We start from the raw sequence: 12,712 nt of genomic DNA on the forward strand, positions 1-12,712 counted from the left end.
TCTCCGCTAACTGAAGTGAGATTATTAGAATTGAATTCTAATAATAAGCAACTTCTCCCTGAATTATTACTATAACCAAGAATTAGTAGACTTTATCGCTTCTAATAGCCTGAGTAATCATTTTGCAGTACTCTCGTTTATTTTCCTTAGCCTGGGCACCGCTGGCCTTGAAAAAAGATTCTCCCACTAGGTCATAGTTACCTACTCAATTCCAAGAAACTAGAAGTCTGGATCGGCTCCTCTAATTTTCTTTTGCCGCCCAGTTTTGTAGAATTCCAGAACCAGCTTCAATTCAGTTGCTACATTTTGCATCGCTATTAGTGACGAAGTGCTGCCCTCACAAATATGCACTAATGTGGTTACTATTTAGTGCAGTGAACGGAATAACGGTACATAAGGCCATAAGTATAAATAATATTATCTTCCTAGTGAAAGGATGTATCTTTCATCTCTCTAGCGCTTGTATACTACCAGATGTCTCCATCTGAAAGCAAATTGACTTTATTTTGGTTCCATTACTTTTTGCTGAAAAGTTCTATATTTGTGACACCTGATTTGATAGTGCAGCCTAGAAGTCAGCACGCTAATGCTAGCCTAAAAAATTCCCTCGAAATTTTAAAACCGTTCCAATAGTTAATCACATGATTATTAATTGTGGTCATCATACTGAATAAACTGTTTACACCAACACTCACAATTACACTGTCTGACGCGCGTTTCGATAACCAAGTTATCGTCTTCAGAGACTGAAGGTAAACGCGCGTCAAACAGTGTATTTGTAAGTGTTGGTGTAGTGGGGGTGTAAACATAACAAATATCGCCAACGGTTCCAGAAATTCCAACTAAGTTGTAGTCATCATGACAATAATATGAACAAACTGTAATAGTTTCAATAAAATTATCGATTATTGATTGGTATTGAAATCAAATACTAATTAAGTGATTATTGTTAAAGAAGGGGCAATTTATAATTCCGCTTCTGTACTAATGCGAAGAAGTATTCATGAATTATTTTTCCATGCATAAATGGAAAACATTAATGCTTTTAATCATAGTTTTGCAATGAGAAAAAATTTATATTATAATTTGTGTAATAACTCATGTTAAAATTATTTTATTCAAGAAAGGATGTAGTGCAAAGTGCAGTACATTGCAGTTCATATAATTATCCGGAAATTTCAAATTATATAATGCAAGCTGCATATATTACCATATTTGCATAACAATCTTTTATAACCACTATTGTAATTTTTTTAACTATATAAATCAGTCATTTCTGTCATTTTTCTTCAACTTTATGATTCACGCACCGTTTCCATTTGAGTTTTTTATATGATTAATATATTTAACTATCCATGTAACAGTTGAGGCGCATGAATCAAAATAATAACAACCAACGAATATAAATGAAGATGTTCTTTTTGTCATCTTGAATACGACAACAAAATTTTATCATAGATAAGCTGATAAAATAAAAATAAAGAATCTGCATCCATAGTTAAGTTATTGAGCGCTATGGAATCATTGTGCACTACCAAAGGTCCTTGCTAACCAGAATCTTAACTTGAATATTTTATCTGGACCTGCCTATATAATGAAGATGACGTCCTAGATAATCGAGACCGGCTAAACTACGAATCATTAGTCGAATTTTGTTTGTGTTCAAGTGTAACAGTTAAATTGTAGCACCTTGTCCCATGAAAAGTGTTTCCATGCATCTCTGGGCAGACATTCTGGCGATGTGATAGATACACTTTTGGCTACAATAATCATAGGTTCTGGTTCTAAGTTTTGTTAATCACAGTATTCGTATAGCGATTGAATCAGCCTTATCATTGCAAATGTTGCCTGAGTGAACAGGCACCTTAAAGAAGTGAACCGTAGATATTAACTGCCAGTTCATATAGGACTTCACTGCACTTGAGTACAAGCCTACATTACATCAATTTAGCCGTTATTTTGTCTAAAACAGTATTTTCTATTCAGTGTATTGGTTACGATAGGACATCAAGGGCAAGTCTTGATGCCGTATTCATGGACCCTGTGAACTATCCAAGTATATATTCAATGAATGATTTTCAGTGGAAGACTCCATGTATACTCGAAGGCACTTCTGTAAAATAAACAACATGTTGAGCATCTAGTTCGAAGTCGCAATGTACACCATTGGTGAGTTTGCTGGTTTTGTTGCTCGGGTGACCAGGTAATTAAACAGGCTAGACTTTGCAGCCATCACTTGGTAGTTCTTGTAGGACTTCTTTACATTCCATTATAAGCCTTAAGCCGTTTTGTTGTATAACAACTCTACTATCTGAGATCATTGAGAACCTATGGCGGTGATTGAGCTCGTATTCTATCACAGTGAATATTTTGGCTCGGAAGATAAATTATGAGTCAAGTGGTATAAATTCATTACTTAAGTGACTGAACCGTACATAGTGCTACCTCAAAAAACATCTAGATACTACTTTGTCCACGAATAGAAAAACATATTTTAGCGTTATAAGAGTTATCATTAATTGAAAAGGACACTTCGTCCATATTTCAATGTTTTATGTACTTCTCTAATTACTGCTGGCAAATAAATGGTCGTGTAAGATTAGGAGACGACCGTTTGACATTCTTCTAATAACACTGTAACTAAACGAAAGATGATTCAAGAAAAATTAGCAACAATAATCCGATTTTATTCTTCCGCGAGACTCATCTCGGAGACCCACTCTTTGTCTTGTTTTGAGGTGTAGATTCATGATCCTTTAACTGCGGAGATATTATACACAGATTTTAATACACCTCCAATGATTCATTTCATACATTTGAATGCAACAGCTTTCTTTATACCATTGCCCACACCATACGGGATGGAATGAGAACATTTGCATAGCCTAAAAGTCTAAATAAATGTCGTGTGGTATCACATAACGCTTTTATGTAGATACGTTTCTAGACACGACACATTTTGGACGCCAAACAAGACTTTCGTCCTGATAAGAATATTGGCCATATTTTAGTTCTTTCAATTCAGTTTTTACCTTGGTGTAGAACGGGGCCGCTTCATAATATATTCATTTAATTGATGCACTTTTGTCGTATCAATCAATCACAAAATTTATGGGAGAAAATTGCACGAAATGTTCACCATGTTTTACTGGGGATTGCACTTTTCAATTAACTTCGACCAACCCGAATAGCATTCAAATGAATAAATATTCACCAACGTACACCAACCGACATTCAGTGAAGCCAAGGCTGAAAATATAATCTTATTCCTGAAACACAACTAAATAACATTTTTTTTAAAAACTGTTTATTTTCATTCTTCGAACAAGTATATTCTTCGATGTTTTCAAATGAGTTTTGGATTTTTGTATTTCTGTACATATATCTATATGAGTTTATTCCAAGTGTTGAATACTGTTTCTCCAGTTTTCGGCGGTTACATTTTAGCTTTAACGACTCAATCATATTACTGTTTAAAGTAGGGGTATAGCTTTCGATATATATATGTCATGTTTGCACAAAAAATATTATATTTCACTTTTTCTATTACTGGAACCTGGTATAACTATAGCAGTTCTATTCTTCTTCTGACTGTAGAGTACTTATACTTTCACCTTTAGACAAAGCTTTTCATTCTGCATAACTTCCATGAAGATTGCTTCGAAAAAGGTCTTCTTGAAAGGGATCCTTGCACTTTGGCATACCATTGTCTTTTCATGTTTTTCCAAGAATTGTCGAATGAATTATTCACAATTTCAGGGATGCTCGTTTTCAATGAAAAGTATTTTCCGTGGCCTCCACCTAATAACTTTATGTAACAAATTTTAACTATAATTTTTGCCTCAACCGGAAAATATTTGTACTGTTTGGTAGACTTTATAACATACACTATTTCATGCCTTGAAACGAATCAAAGGTGTTGGGACTATACATAATTCGACCCTTTTATGGTCAGGGGTAAATACAAGAGAATATTCTTTTGCATCTCATATATTAACTGGACAATAGTCTTTCTTACATCGTGCTTGCTATTATCTGATGTACATTCATACGAAAAAATTAACATCTGAATCCATAGTAAACAGTATACGTAGTTATTTAATTGCTAGCTATTTAATAGCTAATTTTAGTACTCACCTAATATTACTAGCTGAGGATTGGGAAACTGGTGAAATTATTACTCTACACAAAAAAGGGGATCAACAGATATGTAAGAATTACAGAGGACTCACGCTGCTAAACACCGCATACAAAATACTGTCAACACTCATACAAAAAAGAATTTCAAAACAAACCAAAACCATAATTGGACACTACCAAACCGGGTTTACATCTGGAAAATCTACAATAGATGCTATCCATACGGTCAAGCAGATAATGGAGAAAGCGCATGAGTATAAAATGGAAGTGGAATGGAAAATAGATTTTGAACTAGCGTTTGATTCAATAAAAAAAAGTAAGCTCATGTCGGCACTAAAAGAACTGGGAATACACCCCAAACTAAGAAAACTAATACAGTGTACAATGAAGAAAACAACAGTCACAGTAAGGACACAAGTGGGGAACACATAAGAATTTGAAATAAATCAGGGTGTAAGACAGGGGGATGCTTTATCAACGACGCTGTTCAATTTGGCACTGGAATATGTGTTGCGTAAAATAGACAAGAGAACAATAAAAACTAGAAGTGGACAAATAGTAGCATATGCAGACGACATAGCACTTATCACAAGAAGTCGAAACACAATGGAAGAAATGCTAAAGGAAATAGTACTAGAAGGAAGTAAAATGGGTCTCAAAATAAATGAAAAGAAAACAAAAATAATGAGGCTAGATAAACGTATTATAGGAGGTAAACAGAAAATAAAAATTGGAAATTTTGATTTTGAGGAAGTAGATACATTCAAGTACTTAGGAACAACCTTAAGTAGTGACGGAAATAAAGAGGCAGAAGTCAAAGAAAAAATAACAGCAGCTAACAGGGCATATTACGCTAACAAAAAACTACTGCAAAACAAAATACTAGGAAAAAGTACAAAAATGAGAATATATAAAACAGTTATTAGACCGGTCATGATGTATGCTGCAGAAACTATGACTATGACAAAAAAGCAAGAAGAAGACTTAAGAATTGTTAAGAGAAAAATATTAAGAACAATATTAGGACCAGTAAAACTAACAGAAAATGAGTACCGAAGAAGAATGAACCATGAAATAGCACAAGAAATTAAAGAGGACATAGTAAGAAAAATTAAACAACAAAGAGCAAGATGGCTGGGACATGTATGGAGAGCAGGAGAGGAAACAGTAGTGTACTCGATATTAGATTGGACCCTTGGAAGTGCTAGAAGAAGAGGAAGACCAAGGTCTACATGGTGGCAAGAGGTAAAAGACGACCTTAAGAGAATTGGGATGTGGAACTGGCAAGAAAAAACGAAAGATAGACGAGCCTGACAGGATATGTGCCACAAGATATAAACAGAAGAGAATGGGGACTGATCTACCCCGAAACAAAGAAAAAAAAAGATCTAGAAAGCTCGTAAGAGCGGCGTTACCCTATCTGGGGTGTTTAGCCACCATATATATAATATTACTAGATCATTTTTTCATAGAGTAACCTTGGTTATTGTTGTTTTATGTGGTAAAATAACAGAAAGTTTAGTCGGCAAGTTTCTTGTTTGCTTTAATCTTAATTTCGAGGATGTTATATTCCCGGGCTTAAAACATTTATTCCAGTACATATCGTTATATTTCGTAGTATGATGAGATCATTAAAAGTTCGCTTATCGAAATATAGGTTTAACTATTCCAAAGATACGCTACTTCGTAATAGTTTGTGTTTGGGTTGTTTCAAACCGGTAATTACAAGGGCTCCGTAAATACGAGAACAAAGGATATTTTCAACTCTATGTAGAGTTATATTGTATTTATTCCATATAATGAGTATGAAAGAATCGATTAACACTAAAATTTGGATTTTTTAAGAAGTTAGAATCAGAAGGATATGAGTACATCATACATAGTTTCAAAATAATCATTTATTCCAGAAAGCACCTAGCACGCTTTTTCAGCTTTCGGAATACTACAAAAAACTGTTTTGAAGCTTAAGACTATTTATCTTCAAATGATTTTTTGCCAACTCAAAAACATGCTATTGGGACAATTTTTTTTATTCTGTTTTTGCTTCTAGTTTTTGAGTTATAAATTTTTGGGAAAATTGTATATAAGTGATTTCTGCAATGAATAAGTGTATCCATAGTGATTTTTTTTAGTAATAATTGAAATTGAGTCAAAAAAAACCGTTCTCCAAGACCTAAGAAGTTTTGTGTCCAAAAATCTGCTGGAAAAGTTCTTACTTCAGTTTTTTGGGATTGCCATGGTGTAATCACGATTGATTTTTTAGATAAGGGTAGAACAATAACTGGCGAGTACTATTCGACATTATTAACCACTCTTCGGGAAAATATTGGAGAGAAAAGACGCGGAAAACTATCCAAAGATGTTTTCTTTTTGCAGGACAACGCCCCTGCACATAAATCCATGTTGCCATGCAAAAAATTCGTGATTTAAGTTCTTAATTACCAAAACACCCACCGTATCTACCAGCTTCGTTTGACTATTATCTCTTCCTTAACTGAAAAAAAGTTCGTCGTGAATTTTCTTCCAACGTGCAGTTAATAAAAGCTGTGGAGGTCTGGTTTGCAGAGCAGAAGAAACATTTTTTTTTTGGATTGTCTAGAGACGTTGCAGGTTCGCTGTAATAGATGCATTAAATTAAGTGGAGAATATGCTGAGTGATAAAATATGTTGACATTGAAATTTTGTTTGGTTCTATATTTGGCTAAGAATTTTTCAATGTATCCTCGTATGTCAAAGGTATACAAATATTCGTTAGAATCTTTAATTCAAACAAGCCCTTGATTAGCTTTAAAAAAGCATGGCACCCCTTCAAATTTTCAATCTAATTTTCTTTATAAGCAAGTTGACGTAATTTTATTTCGCAATTGCTTAGTACAAAAGCAAGGAACTCTCAATCATTTCTGTATGTTATGAGTAGTAAATGAACTAAGTTTAGTGATCATACAGTTTTTTAAAAAAGTCGCTTTTCCGTTAACCTACCTTGTATATGGCATTACATGATTATCCTGGAATTTTCTCTTAAACAATTCCACGTTTCGCACTGACAGCTACATGCGAGAAGAAAAAAAGAATTAAAACCCAACGGGGCATTCCATTCATTTTATTTAATCAGAGGCGTAACTCACTGTTTCTATCAAATGTGGAAATCTGTCAAAATATCCTATTCTTCTTTACTTTATGCAATAGTCAGGTCATCCATTTTTTGTCAACCTTTTAGTTGTCTTTGTATTATTATCTTCATCACTTGTGTATTATAAATCCTTTTTGTCAAACGACTAAACTTTCAGTTCTATTTCGATATTATTAAAAATACTTTTTCTGGTCAATTTCTGAACTCGCTTCTATTGAACATATATTAATATTTTTGGATTGTATTGTTGGAGCATTGTATTTCCTTGTTCTATGTTCTTCAATTATCTGAAGTCAATTTCACCGAATCAGATCGAAACGATGATTTCCTTGTATAAATTATTATAATTCCGGCATTCAAGGAAAAGAGAAGAATATATTTTTCACTACGGCTTTCAAAATAGACACCATACTTTCAAATACTTGGTATTATATTCAAATGAACATTATATAATTTCATACTCCATAACAGATTCTAATCCTCTATCCTCAATCTTTGGAGTATTGCCCGCATATTTGGACCTAGGCTCTCAACCTTATCTTTAGGGCTCTCGATTCAATGCAGAATACTTGAAGGCGACCCAGAGTTGACCAGAAACTTGGACAGCTTAGATCAGGAATGGGCAAATAAGTTCGGACCATAATGAGATTTTCCACAATTCTCCCGGACCGGGGACTTGTTGAAATGAATATGGTCATGCGAATGTTTTTCCCTATCCAAGGAATTTTTTTGACAGAAACACTACATTTGTCATTTTGAGGCATTAGGACAAAGAAATTCAACAGGTAATGATGATAATAAAATAAATTGACTTACATACGAACAATTTGTGTCCTGCATTATATATATGAAATTTTTAAGGAAAGTTGATGCACTAATAGTTATTTGTATGCCAAGGACGGAAAGTGCTACTTTGTTGGACGAGTTTGAAAATTGCCAGACGAGCGAAGCGAGGCGAGCAACAGACGATTCCAACAAAGTAGTATTTCAGCCGCGGCGTACACAACATTTTTAAGACGACGCATAAGATCCAAAACTCTTTCAATTACCCTGAGAAAAGAAAATAAATAGAAGAGAATAATAAAGATTTAATTTCTTGAGCAATATAATGTACTTATGATATTTGCAATGTCAATATTAATTTATAAACTATTTGCAAAAAGTTATGTTGATTGTACCTCCAGGTCAATTATTAATATTTATTGGATTGTTGTTGGAATCTCTATAGATGTGTTTGTGATATCGATACAATTTGTTGATTGATTCATATTCGAGGTGGAAGAGGTATTCTGCTAGCAATTCCAATCTTATTTGTTATTGAGTCATCTATATAAGCTTCTGCACTGTGCTTTAGCACTGTGGTCATAGACAATTGTTTTTTTATGCTGCACACTGCATCTGAATTTCTCTAAATGTCCAATGGCAGCTTAAATGCCGACTGAGCTGTTCTGCCTCCATCTAATAAAGTTACTGCAATGCCAGAAGATGCAACGGCCAAAGCGATCCCATTCTTTGATCGTTATTTGTGCTCGGGCCGGGAAACATGAAGTCAATACTATAGCAAATAGTAAACGAATTTGTGTTGTTTGTGCAGTTTAATGATGCTTTAGCAAGCATACTGTCCCAATGATTGTCGTCTTCTAGCAAGCCTAGTGCAAGGCATACATCTTTATACGTTGAAATGACAATGGTCTGGTGACATTAACCAATAGCAGTTGAAGACAAAAGCACTCAGTCTGCCTTGGATTGACTGTATATACACGACCCAAACTATTTGGTTTGAATAAGCCGGGGCACGCATCAACTGGTGTCCCTTGCAAAAGATCGCGATGGAAAAATAGGAGTTGATCGTAGAGGGGTGAAAAATTCAGGGTAATATAATATTTTTTATCCGTAGTCATGTCAAACAAAAATAAAATCTTGCCAAAAAAATTAGAGCTTTTAATTGACAAACAAAAAATTTGGGTTCATCGATGAGGGTTGAAAATTTAGGGTTTTATATATAGATGTTGTTCAATTCTCATATCTACCTGATATGCTCACAAAATTTCATTAGAATCGGTCGAGCCGTTTCGGAGGAATTCAATTACAAATACCGCGACACGAGAATTGTATATATTAGAAGATTAAAAAAAAAGTATTTAATTAGTTTCCTATAATGTAGAATATCCAAAAATACTTCATTTTTGATTCTAACCTAAAATTGCAGAATTCAAATTCATGAAGTTTTATTTTTCGTCTGTAACTTCAGGTTAAAATGCATTGCTGTAAGTTCACACTCTTAGCCGACGAAACATTAGAGATTGATGATAATGTATACGAGATTTCTCAACGGGCTGAATAAAGTAAGCAAAAGGGCTGGGTCCGGCTCATTGACCACCTTCTGCTCAACCCTAGCTCAGACCATAGATCTGAATCTGTTTTAACGATATTAGCACGGCAGATGCTTTTCCGAGCTGTCGAACATAATCCTACCTAAAGCGGTGTTTGCAATATCTACTCGACGGGACTATTTTTTATGAAGAACTTGCTAGAGTAAGCTACCAAGACACGTCTTTCCCGAACACTACAACCTACAAAAGTTCCAGACCAATATCTCCAGTCATCTTCAAACAGCAAGCACCACTCAAACTACTGGATTATAATGCTATTCACATAAAAGAAATGAATCGATTGGTCAATAGAGATGCAAAATGGATTATTCCAAAATCACGAAGAATCACTTCTGAATAGCATCAAGTTTAGGAAAAATTGAATCTTTGAATCATTTATCATGTGATTATATCAAGTAGAGTAATCGGAAATAATCAATTATTATTTCTCACTAGAAACTCGATTTTATTCTAGATTTAAGCTATCGTAATTTTATACTGAGTACGTCTCGTTACTCGTGAAATAATCGATTATTTTTAATTTGTGGTGATATAAGAACTGATTATTTTTACTCAGATCATGAATTGTGTGCAGCTCTGATGTTGAGAGTAGAAACAGATGATATAAAAGATACGGAATTTACTTGGATCCATGCTTTCAAGATGCAAATGTTCCATCTTTCCCTTATAATGTTGTTCAAGACATAAATTACTTTAATTTTCTGTTTCCGTCAACATGTTTTCAAGTACAAAGATATAATCCCGTAGAGTATCATCAATTCTCTTCAGATTTGCGGACTGGACGTTTTCAGAATAGTAGAAAGTCTTGTATTTACATAGGAAACGTTAAAAAATCTACAATCGTGTTTTGTTTGAAATTCTCCGACTGGAAATAGAACGTAGATGTTTTGTGCTGGACAGTTAAGTTGGTTCTTGAAATTGTGAGGGTATTATCATGTTAAATATAATTGTTATACTAATTAATCACTTTTTATGTAAATTTTTTCTTATACGTTAATCTTATAATCCAACCTCATTAATAAATGAAATTTGTGCTACTAATGAATAACAATGAAATTGAATTGAATCCTTATAATGTTCTTGTTTCTGAGTTTCTCTCATTGATATACACAGGCTTCATATTTCTGGTTGGCGACAAAGTAATTTCGGTTTTGTACTATAAAATAAAACAGATGTTAATCAATTATATATTCTCCATTTTGCTCAATGACATTTTGCCATCTTTCTTCCAGCTTCATGATTTCGTGCTCATCAAATTATTTATATAGAATATAGAAGTCTAATAGTTTGGCCAGGGACTGTATTATTTTCAATCCGAGAATAGCAACTTCGAAGTTTTATTTGCTTGGTTTTCCAGTTGCTGTTATGTCGTTTTTTTGAAACGCAGAATGTTTGAGTCATACATCAAACGATGCGGAAACTATAGCGAGTACAAAACTACCGTCATTATTTCAAAAGAATGCCTTTATAATAAAAGTCTCTTTCTCGCCCGATCACATTTCAACGATTACTTAACGAATTCGTAGGTGTTTCAGCGTGATGTCGCCTGACCTTTCTACTTTTCTGTCATGAAACGAAAGAATAGTACGGGACAAATAATTTGTGGCAAATGAATTTATTCATATGCTAAATCAATTACAAGCAATACAAGCTGTAAAATACACTGTAGTAAAATGAATCAATGTGAATAAATCCTATATTTTTTCATCATCTTCTAATATAAATTCGGATGTTTTACTCTATACTTTTACTCTAATATGTCTCATTTACTATCCTCAATGAAATAAAGTTATTTGAGACAATATGGTATCCAAATGTACTAAGGGGTGTATGTTTATTCATCTGGTAATTTTAATCTTATATTAATCCACTATTGATTATTCTTATAATCTTGGAGGTGATCTACAGCAATTAGTGTGAAATGGTGATATTCCAATGTTTTTTTTTCCTAGAAAATTATTATGAAAAATTTGTCAATGATTATTCGAACTTATTTTCTACCTTGTAGGAATGTTCCCTTGCTATTTATTTCCCTATTTATTAGATTCATAAGTTGTATATTAATCAAATTAACGCCTGTAGATGTAGAACTTGTGTTCGTAAAATGAAATTTCCAGTCATCAAGGATATATACGATATATCCATGAAGCTTACCACTACCGTATCTTTTCGGAAAAAAGTTTTCGAAACTTTTAGCAACGTTGTCATACAACTGACATGAAAATGCTCTCTGGTGATGTGGACTTTGAATGTTCTATATCAATAACTAATCTGGCATCAGATTCTTTTCCCCTCAGACGTATTAAAAATAAACAACATAAACTCTGATCCACTAAAGACCCATCACTACACTGCAACAACTTTTTGTGATTTTTTTAAGGCTTCCGATTGTGTTAATCATGATATTTTAATCAACAAATTGCTGTACTACGGTTTCAGGAGAACACCTCTCGTATGGTTCAAGTCATATCTTACCAACAGAATTCATCTTGTAGGGATTAATACAACGATGTTCTCTTGCCAATAGAATGTGGAGTGTCCCAAGACTCATCCTTATTTTCTTTCTTCTATTTATAAACAACATCGCCTATCTAGACATCAGTGGTGAAATATGTCTATTTGCAGACGATACTAGTTTCTTTTGAAGGAGCCCTGATCTCACAGCACCATTCACTATTCACCGTTAAATCATGGTGCGATTCTAATCTTCTCTGTCCCATCGCTCCTAAAACCAAAGTTTTAGCATATAAAAATACATTGCAGCCTTTTTTTATTAGATAACACCATCATTGACGTCGTTGAATCGTTAAAATTCTTAGGGCTACCTACTCCTCGTTCTGAATTAGTTAAGGGCTTAATATTTCACAATACAAAAAATGCACAATCACTTGCCAATCGAAATCAAATCGAATTATCACCTGTTACTATTACCCATAATTTTGTTACTCAATGTGGTTTTCTGTATATTGAAATTTTATTTTATTTGTATCTTTATTCAGGTATTTTTATGTTTGGTTTTTAGTTTTCACAAGCTTTTGTCTGCAAATTG

General features: G+C 33.7%; 1 protein-coding gene across 1 annotated transcript in view; it reads left to right on the forward strand.

Moving 5' to 3' along the window:
• The window catches only part of LOC130894010 (connectin-like), a 395,417-nt gene that overhangs the window by 10,062 nt on the left and 372,643 nt on the right, over positions 1-12,712 (forward strand). The gene's annotated exons all lie outside the window — the stretch shown is intronic.

This window comes from Diorhabda carinulata, chromosome 5, assembly GCF_026250575.1.
Source record: "Diorhabda carinulata isolate Delta chromosome 5, icDioCari1.1, whole genome shotgun sequence".
NCBI classification, from domain to species: Eukaryota; Metazoa; Arthropoda; class Insecta; order Coleoptera; family Chrysomelidae; genus Diorhabda; species Diorhabda carinulata.